Genomic DNA, 14723 nt, shown 5'->3' with positions numbered 1-14723 from the left:
TTTATTTGCCAACGAATTTTAATTTTTTAAATTATTATTATGACATATTTATTTCTTTCTAAACTCTTATTTATTTTTATTTATTCATTAAAAGTAACATGGCGGCATTTAATTTAAACACGAACATATACCGTACGCGTGGCTCGATCTCGACCGTGAACGGAAGCGCGCGCGCTCCATTTTGGGTTTCCTTCTTTGCACCAAAGCCCACCCTCACATTAGGGTTTCATCGGCGGAAGGGTCTTCCCTTTATAAGCAGCTTCACCTCCTCCATTCTTCATCGTCGCCTTCGGCTCAAGTTTCTTTTTGGTAATCTCGTAGTGTATAGCTCTGATTTGGGGTTCTGGTTCTCTTTGATTGTTTGAATCTCGCGTCAATTACTGATTACCAGTGCTCTGCATCCTGTGGGTACTGGTATGAGCTGACGCCATAGCTCTCCGATCTGCAATATTATGTGCTCTGCTTAGTCTTTCATGTCAGTTCCTATTGCATGGACGGGAAATTCTCTGCCTTCTTTTTATCTGTTCTAATTCCCTTATCCTCTTCGCCCAAAGTCGAAGGAATCCAATGCTGTTCTTGACTCTTAGGGTTTCGGTTTCTTTAGTCTTTTCCTTAGTGGTCTTAAGTTAGAATCAAGATGTGAAGAGACTTTCGCTATATAATCGAATTTGATTCAGATTTTGCGTATCTGCTGTTCCTTCTATTCAATAGAGATGGAAGTGATGATTATTTCCCCAGATGATCGACGCTGAAATTACTGAGCGATTTTTCTCTTTTGAGAAACCAAGCCAATTGAATCTGATCCATCTCGCTCATTATATTCATCTCATACTATCTTTTTCCGAAACTAATATTTTTAAAAAAAATATTAATTTCGTTCCCTTTTTTTGGTTGTGCTGTGCGTATATGACTACATATTTGATCTGGTATGCTGTGCTGAGAAAGTTCCTTTTCGTTTATCTATACAAAGTCATGTAATTGTTTTGATTGTGTTGAATGGAGATGGAAGTGATGACTATTTCCCCAGATGATCGACGCTGAAATTACTGAGCGATCTTTCTCTTTTGAGAAACCAAGCCAATTGAATCTGATCCATCTTGCTCATTTTCTTCATTTCTCACTTTTTTGCTGGGAGAATCAAGTGCTAAATAAGAAAAATAATTACTAAAAAAAATCTCAACAACTCCCAAGTTACAGAGTGGAGAATCTTTGGATTTGTTTTGTAATTTTTTTTCTTCTTCTTGGAACCTTACTATAATTCTTTTTCTTTTTTATAAACTATCGATTTATCTCTTAACAAATTTTGAGTTCGTTCAATTTTTTTCTGATGTGCTGTGTGTAAATTGCATGTTTGTGTGCTTATGAAGGTTTTAATAGCCTTCACCATGGGTTGGATCTGAGGCTAGATTCATTAGATTTCATAATAAACTCTATCTTTTACATTGGATTATAAAACTTAACGTTATTACGAGAATTTTAGATCTTAATTGGACGATTTCAAGAGCAAAATTCAACAAGCATACCATTGTGATCAGTAACAATGAACATTTCAATGTATGTCTAACCGCGAAACAAGCAAGACTTGTGAAGTGGAATGAAGTGTCATGGCATGTTTGGGAAAGAGGTAAATGATAAGGAATTGTAAGACATCTGAAGTAATAGAATGAATTTAAAAGGGATCAGATGGTAAAAGACATGCCTCTTAAACTACCTGTGATTTCAAATCTGGCAACATTATAAGGTCAGAGGTTCAACATGCTTGTAGAGAAAAGATGGGGTGTGTTTATTTGCTGGGGAGGACAAGTCATGGATGATAGATTTGAACCGGGAACCGTACCTCTAACTAAAGTCCGTAGGCGGGCTTGCCCTTCCAATCCAGAAATTAAGAGTTCATACTACTCTGTGGGCTTTGAATTAGATTGTCGACTTGTCGTCATGTTCCTTGGTTAAAATATAAGAATACCCAGCGAAGTCAAAGTCTGAAAGATGCCCAAACACTTCAATATAGAATCATACTAATTTTATTTGGACTTGGTCCCAAAATGTTTTGGCCCAAACTCAATGCTGATTTTTCAGAATCAAAATTATTTGCTGACATGATTATGGTACTGAGATTCAACAAGGGGATCCTGTATGAATTCACAAGACAATAGAATTTGACACATTGAAATTCAGCACTATTCACTCCTTATTATCGTGATATTGTTCCAACTTACTTTCTTCAAACATGCCGCTCATTAAGTCTATTATGAGTAGCAACATTTATAGAGTTCAAGACTTCAAGCTACTTCCTCTATTCTAACTTCAACTCAAGTACCATTACTTATTATTCACCCGTCTCTCATTATCTGCTTTCCATGGTTTCAATTTTATCATATGTTTTCATGAATGTACTATATACTTTCTTTAATCCTCAATATAAGATCATATTAAGATCATTTAAGAAGATTAAAGAAGTTAAATAAATTAGTTTAAAATTTTATATTTATACACTGATTTGCTTGACTTATAAACTAATATATAACCTAATTATATACATAAATATTTTAGAAAGATCATTTCACATACATTATAATTAAGCAATTTTTTGACTTTTTTAAAATTAATTAACCAAGTACTGTATTAAAGATTAGAGGTAGAATATTTTAATTGGGCCTAATATGGGGATCATTCAGTCCCAACAAGGTTTTTGGGGCAGCCCAAAAGTCATGCTTGCAACAATTAGGATGACTTGGCGTATTACATGACTTGTAAGCCCCAACTCTTTATTATACTCCTTTGCGTCTTATTTATAAGAATCTGTTAACCTAATCACACATATTAAGATAAATGACTGATTATCAAGGTACTAAAAATCGGACCAGCAATTGAACCGGTCAAGACAGTGGGTTATGGGTTAATGAGTCATATTGAAGTCAAACCGATGAGAATAAAAAAATAAAAAATAATTTAAATTTTCATTAGGAACTATATATCAATTTAATATCTTGAATCACTAGTGAAATAATCATATACTTACAATTTCTTATAATATCATATTACTAAAATCAATAAATATTCATCCCAACAACATATCAAAATAGATATATGATAACAAAATATTCCTCCATATAGCTATTTAATAACTAAGTTCTAATTATCAATAGCTTTTAAAATATCATCAAAATAATTTTAAAAAAAAAAAAAAAAAAAGGAATCGGGTTAACCCACCAAATCGGGTGGGTTACCCAGGTCATTACCAGTTTGCCTCGATTCAATATGGGTCACATTGGGTCAAAGTGACCCCGATTCATAGGTTCAACCGGACTGGTTTCCTAACTGGTTGGTCAGTTTCTGGTCCGATTTTACATACCATGGTGATTATATTTGTGAGACTCCTACCAGATTAAACATTCTATCAGGAGAATCCCACTTTCATTCACAAAGTCACAACACCATCACACAATAATTGTGCCAACCAAAAAAGTGGAATCCCATTTTTTATTTGCTAAACATCTCAGTCTTTTGGTTAATGGATAATTAATCTTTTGATCCCTATAGTTTGACATTGTTTGTAACTATATCCTTATACTTGAACTTGATCAACTTAGTCCTTATATTTTTTGACTTGGTTGTTACTTAGTTTCTAAAATTTAACTCATCACAACTTAGTGTCTATACTTTTAATCATTTTATAATTTAGTTTATTGTTTTATTAGATATATAATTTCAGTTTTCTAAAACACAAGTATTAAGTTACAAAATGAATAAAAATATAAGGACTGAGTTGCATCGAATCAAAGTTTAAGGATTAAATTATAAATGAGTCAAAACTATACAAATTGAGTTACATCAAATCAAAATATAGGGATTAAGTTACAAATAAGTTAAAACTATAAGACCAAAAAATTAATTTTTGCTTCTTTTTTTTTTTTAGTGTCAAAGTAGCTTATGAGGTGCGTCACGACGATTACGTGAACTTCCAAAATTCAAATGGAAAAATAAGGTGAGCCATTATAATTACGTGAACTTTTAAAATTCAAATGGAAAAATAAGGTGAGCCATTATAATTACGTGAACTTTTAAAATTCAAATGGAAAAACTTATAAAATGAGACTCCATTCAGCGTTTCGTAGTGATGAAATTTGGGTGATCCAGAATCTCATCTATACGGTATAAATTTAAAATTTTTAATATGTAATTTTTTAATGATATATTTGTTTTAAAAAAACTGTTAATTATGAGATTATGACTATCTTCACTTTAAATGTTATATCTATTAAAACAAATATTTGTTTGCAATTGTTAAAAAAAATAAATTGAACTTAGACCATTTAAAATCAATCTGAATAAGCTAGAACTTATCTTCTTAATGAGTACAGAATATGTCTCTACTGATTGGCATGGAGGAAATGGATGGAAGGGGAGGAAAAAGAAAATTTAGTGAGCTCTATTTAAAAAATTAGAAAAGTGAGGTTTTGAAATTTTAATAAAGAGAAAAAGTAACATAAAAGAGTATGAAAATTAATTAAAAACTTTTAACCTCACTTTTCAATTTTTTAAATCGAGTTTATTAAAATTTTTCTTCTCCTCCCGTCTTTTTATTTTTTTCTCATACCAAATGGACCCTTTAACTTGACCACTGATAATAAGATTGGAGCTTACTTGACTTTTTTACTAATTGGATAAATATTTGAAAGTGAATCTGTTATTAACATAAAATGTACAACATGATTCATGGCTTGATGCATATTTACAAGAGATCAAAGGGATGCACGAAATTGAAGGATTTTGTTCATAGGAATTAATTAATGAATTCAATATTCCAAAAATAAGTTCTTAGATTTGAGTAGTGTGAATTAAAGAGAAAAATATCTCAGGAAAGCTAATATGAAAATCATCAAACGACTCTCCGTCAATATCTACTTGTTCCAATTGTAATGTCAGTTATCATGTTTGGATAAAGTTATAAATTTCGAGCCCAACATTAACATGTTTGTATGTGTGCTTGGTGTGTATATTTAATTGTATTAAGTAAAAATAATATCTATTTGAATTTGAACAAGTCATTTATCTATAAGGTTTTATCTTATACTACTCCTGGTCTTTAATATAAGAGTTAGTTTGACATTCAATTTAGTCTTAAATATAGGACTATGATTCACTTTGTCTCTCTTCTTTATCTACTCCTTTGGTTCTTAATATAAAACTTAATTATTGAGTTGATCTTGTTCTAAATATAACACATATTTATCATATTTATCAATTTTTTAAAATTATCCCTATTGATACTCGCTCAACTATAATCAAGTAAGACATGAAGAAAGGATATTAAGAAAGATGATTATGGTATTTAATGAAAAACATGTCATTTTTTTTATAATTAACTAATTTCTCTAACTTCTTAAATCTAATAAAATTAGTTAAATAGGTCTTATATTAAGGACTGAAAGAATATTTTTTTCAAAATAGTTTTTGGAGTAGTTACACATGTTAAAGGTGCCATCAAATAATAGTTCTAGTTATTACACATGATTAGAAAGGATATTTTAAGAAAGACAATACGTATTTATTATAAATAACTAGCTTAAAAAATTTTCTTAACTACTCATATTAGTCAATTAGTTTTTATATTAAAGATAGAATGCAATATAATATTTTGCATTATAAGAGTTTCCGTCTTCTCAACCCCTAACCGCCGGTTGGAAGGTTGGCACGGCAATAGACTATAGAAAGAGTGTTTTTTTTCCCTTTAAACAAAGTATATTTCAGAAAAGTTCTTGAAAGCTTTACCGTAATTAAGCAATTTCATAATTCTTATATCATATCATATGCATATTTTGACAACATTTAATAGTTATGCGTCATTCTTCCCATTAATAAGTCAAGTTGCCTGAGTTATTAGGCTTGATTTAACAGTTAACAATAAACAAATAATCAATTTACAAGCTAACTAAATATGAGAGATTCACGACACGTGGTCGTTAACTGTGCAAGAATCTTGACTATTAACAGGCATATAATAAGTCATAATGTGGAAATATCTTTGTGTTTTGACCATTTTAGGCTAAAGGCGTAACGAAATAACCCAGCTACTATCAATATCAATATTCATTATATATACATATTGAGAAAATTACAATCAAGTCTCATAAAAAAAAATAATTACTAAAAAGTTTCAATAACAATATAGATATCTTATAATGACAAGTTATACAGTGGAGAATAACAATCTTAGAGACTTGTTTTGTAATTTTTTTTCTTTTTACAGACTTGATTATAATTCTCCCATACATATTTCAGTCAAATATTCATTGTTCACAATGGGTCAAATCACATAATTGCAAAAACTTTTCCAAGTCCAACAATAATGATCTCCCTGCATAAAACTTGAGCTCAGGATTTGACCTCTTTAATTTGGTACTAGGTTAAATTCTTTATACTTATTACATGAGAACACGATGTCTTACTTTTAAAATATTATTATTAAACCATTAATCTACATAAAAATAGACCAACGGTCATATATGATTGAAAAGCTTAATATAACAGATATAAGAAGCCAAAGCCAAGTTTTCTTTTTTAATTTATAGGTATAATTATAAGCTCCGCTAACACATTTTCTTGGAGTTTTTGGAAATAAAGAAAAACCCATCAATAATCCAGGTTTAGCATATATTGTGGTTTTGAGATATTGTTCATTCCTTTGTTTTTTTTTGTTTTTTTTGTTTTTTGGTAAGGGAGAGATTGTTAATTCTTAAATTAAGTTCTTGTTAAGGCTTAATGAGTTATTAGGCTATTGATATTTTTGCATTTTAGGCAAGTATTCTAACTTTTTTTTTTTTTTTGCCAACACAAGTATTCTAACTTTACGATTGTAATGATTGTATTATTTGAAAAATACCACAAAATAATGCTCATATTTTGCCGACTTCTTCTATTTGTTCCCACCCCAACATATATAATTGCCACACAAAGAAAGAGATTCGTGTTTCTTTAATTTAATTAGCCTTGATATTTTTCTTCCTCGATACTTTCTCATGATGATCATCACTTTACCTAATCATCAAGAAGATTTTTTTATATGCCGCATGCCACAATATAGTTTAGAACGTTCCCGTTAGATTCCATGTGTCGCATGGAAAGACATATATGCCTAGCTAGTTATTAATATTAAAGCCCATACAATGACAAGAAATTAAAAAAAAAAAAACCCAATAAAATAGAGAATAGTTTTATGCTCTTAAATTAAAAAGTAATTTACATAATAAGCAATCGGGAAAATAAATTTTTAAGTTCTTATACATTCATCTTATCTTTAATTATATTTTTGCAGTTTTTTTTTTTAATTGTGTCCCTACAGTTTCGTCAATTATAGACGTTAATCGCTAAGTTCATAATTTGTTACTTTGTGAGAGAAATAATACTGAGACTCCATTCAATGTTTCATAGTGATGAAATCTTGGGTGATTCAAAATCTCATCTATACGGCATAAATTTAAAATTTTTAGTATGCAATTTTTTAATGATATATTTGTTTTAAAAAGGTGTTAATTATGAGATTATGACTATCTTCACTTTAAATTTTATATCTATTAAAATAAATATTTGTTTGCAATTATTAAAAAAAATAAATTGAACTTAGACCATTTAAAATTAATCTGAACAAGCTAGAGCTTATCTTCTTAATGAGTACGGAATATGTATCTCTTTGGTAGTGTTTGGTATGGGGGAAATAGAGGGGAGAGGAAAAGAAAAATTTTAATGAGCTCTATTTAAAAAATTAGAGAAGTGGGGTTTTGAAATTTTAATAAAGAGAAAAAGTAACATAAAAGAGTAATGAAAATTAATTAAAAGCTTTTAACCCCATTTTAAAATTTTTTCAAATTAAGCTTATTAAAGTTTTTCTCCTCCCCTCTTCTTATTTTTCCTTATACCAAACGAACCCTTTGACTTGTCAACAGATAATAAGATTGGAGCTTACTTGACTTTTTTACCAATTGGATAAATATTTGAAAGTGAATCTGTTATTAACATAAAATGTACAACATGATTGATGGCTTGATGCATATTTACAAGAGATCAAAGGGATGCATTAAATTGAAGGATTTTGTTCATAGGAATTAATTAATGAATTCAATATTCCAAAAATAAGTTCTTAGATTTGAGTAGTGTGAATTAAAGAGAAAAATATATCAAGAGAGCTAGTATGAAAAGCATCAAATGACTCTCCGTCAATATCTACTTGTCCCAATTGCAGTATCACCTGTCATGTTTGGATAAAGTTATAAGTTTCAAGCTCAATATTAACAGGTTTGTGTATGAGCTTGGTGTGTATATTTAATTGTATTAAGTAAAAATAATTATTAAGTAAAAATAATATCTATTTGAATTTGAACAAGTCATTTATCTATAAGGTTTTATCTTATACTACCTTTACTTTTTAATATAAGAGCTAATTTGATATTCAACTTGGTCCTAAATATAAAAATCTGATTAACTTGATCTCTCATATTTATCTAATTTTTTTCAAAATAGTCTTTGAAATAGTTACACACGTTAAATGTTTCATAAAATAGTAGTTTTAGTTATTACACATGATTAGTAAAGGTATTTTAGGGAGGACAACACTTGTTTATTACAAATAACTAACTTAACAAGTTTTTTTAACTGTTCATATTAGTCAACTAGTTTTGATATTAAAGATAGAAGGTAATATAATATTTTGCATTATAAGAGTTTCCGTCTTCTCAGCCCCTGGCTACAGGTTGGCGGGTTGGCCCATTAATAGATAATAAAATGATTTTTTTTCTTAATATTAAATAACAACAATAAGGTCTTTTCAATTAAACAAAGCATGTTTCAGAAAAGTTCTTGAAAGCTTTACCGTAATTAAGAAGCAATTTCATAATTCTTATATCATATCATATGCATATTTTGACAATATTTAATACCTATACGTCATTCTTCCCATTAATAACTCGAGATGCCTGAGTTATTAGGTTTGATTTAACAGTTAAGGATAAACAAATAATCATTTACAAGCTAACTAAATATCAGAGATTCACGACACGTGGTCATTAATTGTGCAAGAATCCTGACTACTAACAGGCATATAATAAGTCATAATGTGGAAATATCTCTGAGTTTTGACCATTTTAGGGTAAAGGCGTAATGAAATAACCCAGCTGCTATCAATATCAATATTCATTATATATACATATATCTGTCAAATATTCATTGTTCACAATGGGTCAAATCACATAATTGCAAAAACTTTTCCAAGTCCAACAATAATGATCTCCCTACATAAAACTTGAGCTCAAGATTTGACCTTTTTAATTTGGCACAATATTCAGGTTAAGTTCTTTATATAATATATTATTAAACCATAAATCTACATTTAAAAAAGATCAATGGTCATATATGATTAAAAAAATTTATATAATACATATAAGAAGCTATGACCAAGTTTTTTTTTAATTACCCATCAATAATCCAGGTTTAGCACATATTGTGGTTTTGAGATATTGTTAATTCTTTTTGGTAAGGGAGATATTGTTAATTTTTAGATTAAGTTGTTGTTAAGGCTTAATGATTTATTAGGTTATTAATTAAATTGAGCCTTGATATTTTTGCATTTTAGGTAACTATTCTACTTTATGACTGTAATGATTGTATTATTTGAAAAATACCACAAAATAATGCTCATATTTTGCCGACTTCTTCTATTTGTTCCCACCCCAACATATATAATTGCCACGCAAAGAAAGAGATTCGTGTTTCTTTCATTTAATTAGCCTTGATATTTGTCTCCTTCGATGCTCTCTCATGATGATCATCACTTTACCTAGTCATCAACAAGATTTCTTATATGCCACATGCCACAATATAGTTTAGAATGTTCCCATTAGATTCCATGTGTCACATGAAAAGACATACTACTTCCAGTCCTAAATATAAGAGCTGATTGTCTTAAAATATCCTTGCTAATCAAGTTTATTAGAACTACCATTATTAGAAGGACTATCTTAAAAAAATGAATAAATATGAGCGACAAAGTAAATTGAAATCTTATATTTAGAACCAAGATAAAAAGTCAAACGATGTTTTATATTAAGGATCGGTAGTATATGTCTAGCTAGCTATTAATATTAAAGCCCATACAATGACAAGAAATAAAAAAAACCAATAAAATAGATAATTTTTTTATGTTCTTAAATTACAAAGTAATTTACCTAATAAACAACTGGGAAAATAAATTTGTAAGTTCTTATACATTCATCTTATCTTTAATTATGTTTTTGCAGTTTTTTTTCCTTTTTAACCGGGTCCCTACAGTTGCATCAATTATAGACGTTAATCGCTATGCTCATAATATGTTAATTTGTAAGAGAAACAATACTGATAACTGATGTCATGGGTCTCATTTAATATACCCCTAAATTAAATTTGATACGTAGATTTAAGTAAAATCTAAATTAACTAGATTACAAATTATATATGTGTGTGTGTATGAAGATGGTTATCACCATAGTTTTTATTTTCATGTTAATTGTAAAAAAACTTTTATTTTCTCATTTGGTTTTAAAAAATTCATTTTTATTTTGCATTTTATAACAACTCACGCATGATTTAATGAATATCCACATCAATTCTAATTAACCTATGATGATTATAATGTCTGATGCATATAATTGAGGAGACTAGAAGGACAAAAATCTGATTAAAAATTGGATGAAATTATAGGGACTATAAGTTAGTTTTTCAAACAATTAGTATTGCAAAGCAAAACAAAGCATTATAACATTATTAAACGAATCAAATATGATTTTATAATTTTTATACAAGATACTGACATAAAAATGAGATGCCAGCCACACCATATTGCCATTGTCAAGAACACCTTCAACATAAAATTAATATAAACAGCATAAAAAATATTTAACCGTGAGTCTTTGAAACAAAATTTTTAAACTTTCTTATGTATGCATAAAGGGGGAAAAACAAGGAACTGGTTTCGGTCGGTGATCGCAGTGATCCATATTTATATTTTATTTCTTAAAAATATTTTTTCTTTGATAAGTAGATAATTGAAAATAATTGTAATTTTGTAACTGTAAAAATTTTTTAAAAATAATTTTTATTTAAAAATTATTAATTAAAAATTTTAAATCTATATCTTTCAAACTGCATCTGAATAATGTAGATTTTACTACAATGATCGGTGTTATGATGCTGATCGTTGTAATAAATACTGAAACTGGTCCAAAAAGTAATGGAGATGGTGAATTTATAAAAAGGTGACATCAAACTGGTTAAAGCATAGTGGCATTAAGCAATGAAAATAAGATGCCATTCAAAAGCCACAGTTGACATGAGAATAATACTCTCACTAATCTTTACATAAGCAATAACTAACAAATTACATAAATTAACATATTAATAAAAATTAGTTGAAATCAATAAATATGTAAACGATATAATTTTTAATTTTTTGTAAATATAGTCTTGTTTATAATGATGATCAGTACCAAATAAAATGAGTGAAAAAATGAATAAAAATAAGTAGGGAAAAAAATATAAGAGAGATGTATAATTAATTAATGATAAAAATAGAAGAAAAAAAAAACACATTCAAGTTCCAGACAAACACAACAGTGTCACTTATGTATAAGATCAAGGGAGAGAGATATAAATAATAATAATAATAATAATAAAAATGCATTGAATCGAGACTTGATATTTATAAACATCTGACTCATATCCTATTTGCCTGTAATGGCTGGAAATGGAATGCAATAATAGTGACTATAATGAGATTGTTTGGTCACAGATGGTGAAATGAAATTTATTTTTTATTTAATTAACTATAAATAAAATTTAAAAAAAAATGCTTTGTTTTGGTTATCCTTCACCCTACTAAAGAGACTTACACATTCAGCGTGCTCATAAATATACTCTCAAGTTATGATTTTTTTTAAAAAATTTTTTTTATAAATTCTCGGAATCAAACTTATACTTAAATAAATTTTCTCATATAAATACATATATAATTAAAAATATCAATTTCAAGGGGTCTCACCTTCCTAATGAGAACAATACAAGATCAAATTTTGAAAAACGTACTTATTATAAGAACTTTAACCTTAATGTTTCTGGTTTGATAAAAATTAGTCTCAACCCTAAGGTGTGTTTGGTATGAGAGATTTGGAAAAGAGGGGAGGGAAAGGGAAGGATTTTAATTATTTCTCTTTGTTTGGCAACACACAAATTTTAAGAGGAGAGGGTTCCTTCTACTCCTCAACCTCCCCTCTAAATTTGGGAGGATTTGAAGGGAAAGGGCAAATATTTTGTCATGTTGTAACCATCATGCTTATATTTTATCATGTTGTGGCCATTATGCCTATATCTTAAATAAAATAAGGGCGAAATTGTCAATGTAAAAATATTTTTTCATTCTCTCTCCTCATGAATCAAACAAAGTAATATTAAAACTTCTCTTTTTTTTCTCCTTTTTTATAAAAATATTAAAAAAAAATACATTCAAGTTCCAGACAAACACAACAAAAAAATGCATTGAATCGAGACTTGATATTTATAAACATCTGACTCATATCCTATTTGCCTGTAATGGCTGCAAAGGGAATGCAATAATAGTGACCATAATGGGATTGTTTGGTCACATATGGTGAAATGAAATTTATTTTTTATTTAGTTAAAATAAAAATTTTTAAAAAATATGTTTTTTGGTCATCCTGACTTACACATTCAGCATACTCATTAATATATTTTTACCTCATGATTTTTAAAATTTTTTTTTATAAATTCTCGGAATCAAACTTATAATTGAATAAACTTTCTCATATAAATACATATATAATTAAAAATCTCAAATTTTAAACAGTCTCACCTTCGTAAGAAAAAGAACACGCGTTCAAATCCTGAAAAATGTACTATTTGTTATGACTTATGAGAGTTTTAATCTTAATATTTTCAATTTGATAGAGATTAGTCTCAAACTCAAAGTAAAATAAGGATATTCTGACTTATATTTTAAAAAAATCCCAAATTTATAAAAAAGCAAAAAGGTGACAGACCAAACAGATTAGAGCATGTTAGGCATAATTAACCTTTTTCCTGTTTGGGTAGTCAAATACCAAAAAAGATTAATCTATTTTAATAATGATTGCCCAAATTATCAAATCACCCTCCAATCAAAACAATGTCTCAACAGTTTACCTACTTTTGGGGTATTAAAAAAAATGGGGATATTGAGATCTGATTCAGAAACACGCCCCCACTTCCGCCTAATATTTAATTACTAATAATTAAGAAAAGTCTTAATCACTAATTAATGATCCTAATAAACAATTAGTAGTAGTATTCTGGGTGGTCCACCCATGGCAGTTAACAATGGTTGACCTCTCCCACGTGGCTGGAACTCTGAATCTGGACCATTCTTTTTTTTTAAAAAAAAAAAGGTGTCTCTGAAAAGTAATTATTGAATATTGAGGTGAATCTACATTAAATATTCAACATTATCAAAATTATTAAAAATGAAATCGCGTTGCATTCACTTTCCTTTACGCTTTTATTTATACTCCCAGAATATGGTCTGTTTATTATGTTTATACTTTAAGAAGGATTAAATTCAGTTTGTTTTGAAAGCTTTTAAATCGGAGCTGCGGACATCATAAATTTTTTTGGAGTTAATATTTCTCCGAAAATGTTAAAAATGGAGCAGCGTTTTCGTTCTCTAACCATAGCGAAACAACCGTTATGCCATATATGATTTCACGCGAGGTATGAGAACCAGTTTTAATGTTGATCGCAGCCGTTGCGATGGGATCTAAAGCATTTAAAATAAGTTTTGATAGTTTATATTTAAAATTTTTAACAAATAATTTTTAAATAAAAAGTTATTTTTTAAAATTACAGTTAAGAAATTACACATTTTTTTTATATATGCCTATTAAAAGGAAAACATTTTAAAAGCAAAAATATTAAATTATAAATCTCGCCGTTCACATTAAAGTTAAATGGTTGAGATTTAATGAGCATTATAGTAGTCATCATTACGATGAGCACTGAAATGGCGGTCGGTGTGGGACATGACTGTACTTTTCTTTTAATTCATTTTTTCCAAAAAATTTTGGGCAAATTACACACAGGTCCCACACAAGACAATTAATTCATAAAAAGTCTCTAAAAATTTCAAAATGATTCCTAAGTCTCCAGGGACCTGTGTGTAATAAATTAAAATTATAAAATTACCTATTTACCCCATTAATTTTATTGTAGTAATTTATTTACAACCTCAACAGTGACTGTTAACAACCCGAGGAGAAGTGGTTAACAACCTCGGCAGTGCCCTTGACAACTCACTCTGTGGGATACCAGAGGCACTGCCGAGGTTGTTAACCACTTCTCCTTGAGTTATCAACAGCCACTGTTGAGGTTGTAAATGAACAGGGCAAATAGGTAATTTCACAATTACAATTTATTATACACAGGTCCCTGTGGACTTGGGAGTTATTTTGGAATTTTGAGGGACTTTTTGTGAATTAATTGTCTTATGTGGGACCTGAGTGTAATTTTTCCAATTTTTTTTCTAGGAGCCATATTAAATTGTAGGGAGAATCTCATAAAAAGGAAGCTTAAAAATTCCTAAATATTCCTTCAGTTCTAATATTAAAACCTATTTAACTAATTTTGATTAGATCAAGAAAGTTAGATAAGTA

The 14723-nt window shown here is 28.9% G+C and overlaps 2 non-coding genes across 2 annotated transcripts; both read left to right on the top strand.

Moving 5' to 3' along the window:
* The first annotated feature begins 713 nt into the window (after nt 1-713).
* On the top strand, nt 714-807 carry LOC114756241 (small nucleolar RNA Z103). The gene has a single exon (XR_003741430.1). It is a non-coding gene; the product is annotated as a small nucleolar RNA Z103 (small nucleolar RNA).
* Nucleotides 808-1002: 195 nt separating this feature from the next.
* On the top strand, nt 1003-1096 carry LOC114756249 (small nucleolar RNA Z103). Its single transcript, XR_003741431.1, has one exon. It is a non-coding gene; the product is annotated as a small nucleolar RNA Z103 (small nucleolar RNA).
* Nucleotides 1097-14723: the final 13627 nt, after the last annotated feature.

This window comes from Neltuma alba, unplaced genomic scaffold (assembly GCF_004799145.2).
Source record: "Neltuma alba isolate B1F8T4 unplaced genomic scaffold, ASM479914v2 tig00001384_pilon, whole genome shotgun sequence".
Taxonomy (NCBI): domain Eukaryota; kingdom Viridiplantae; phylum Streptophyta; class Magnoliopsida; order Fabales; family Fabaceae; genus Neltuma; species Neltuma alba.
Note: the sequence above shows the minus strand (reverse complement) of the source record. Positions and strands in the feature narration are given on the sequence as shown.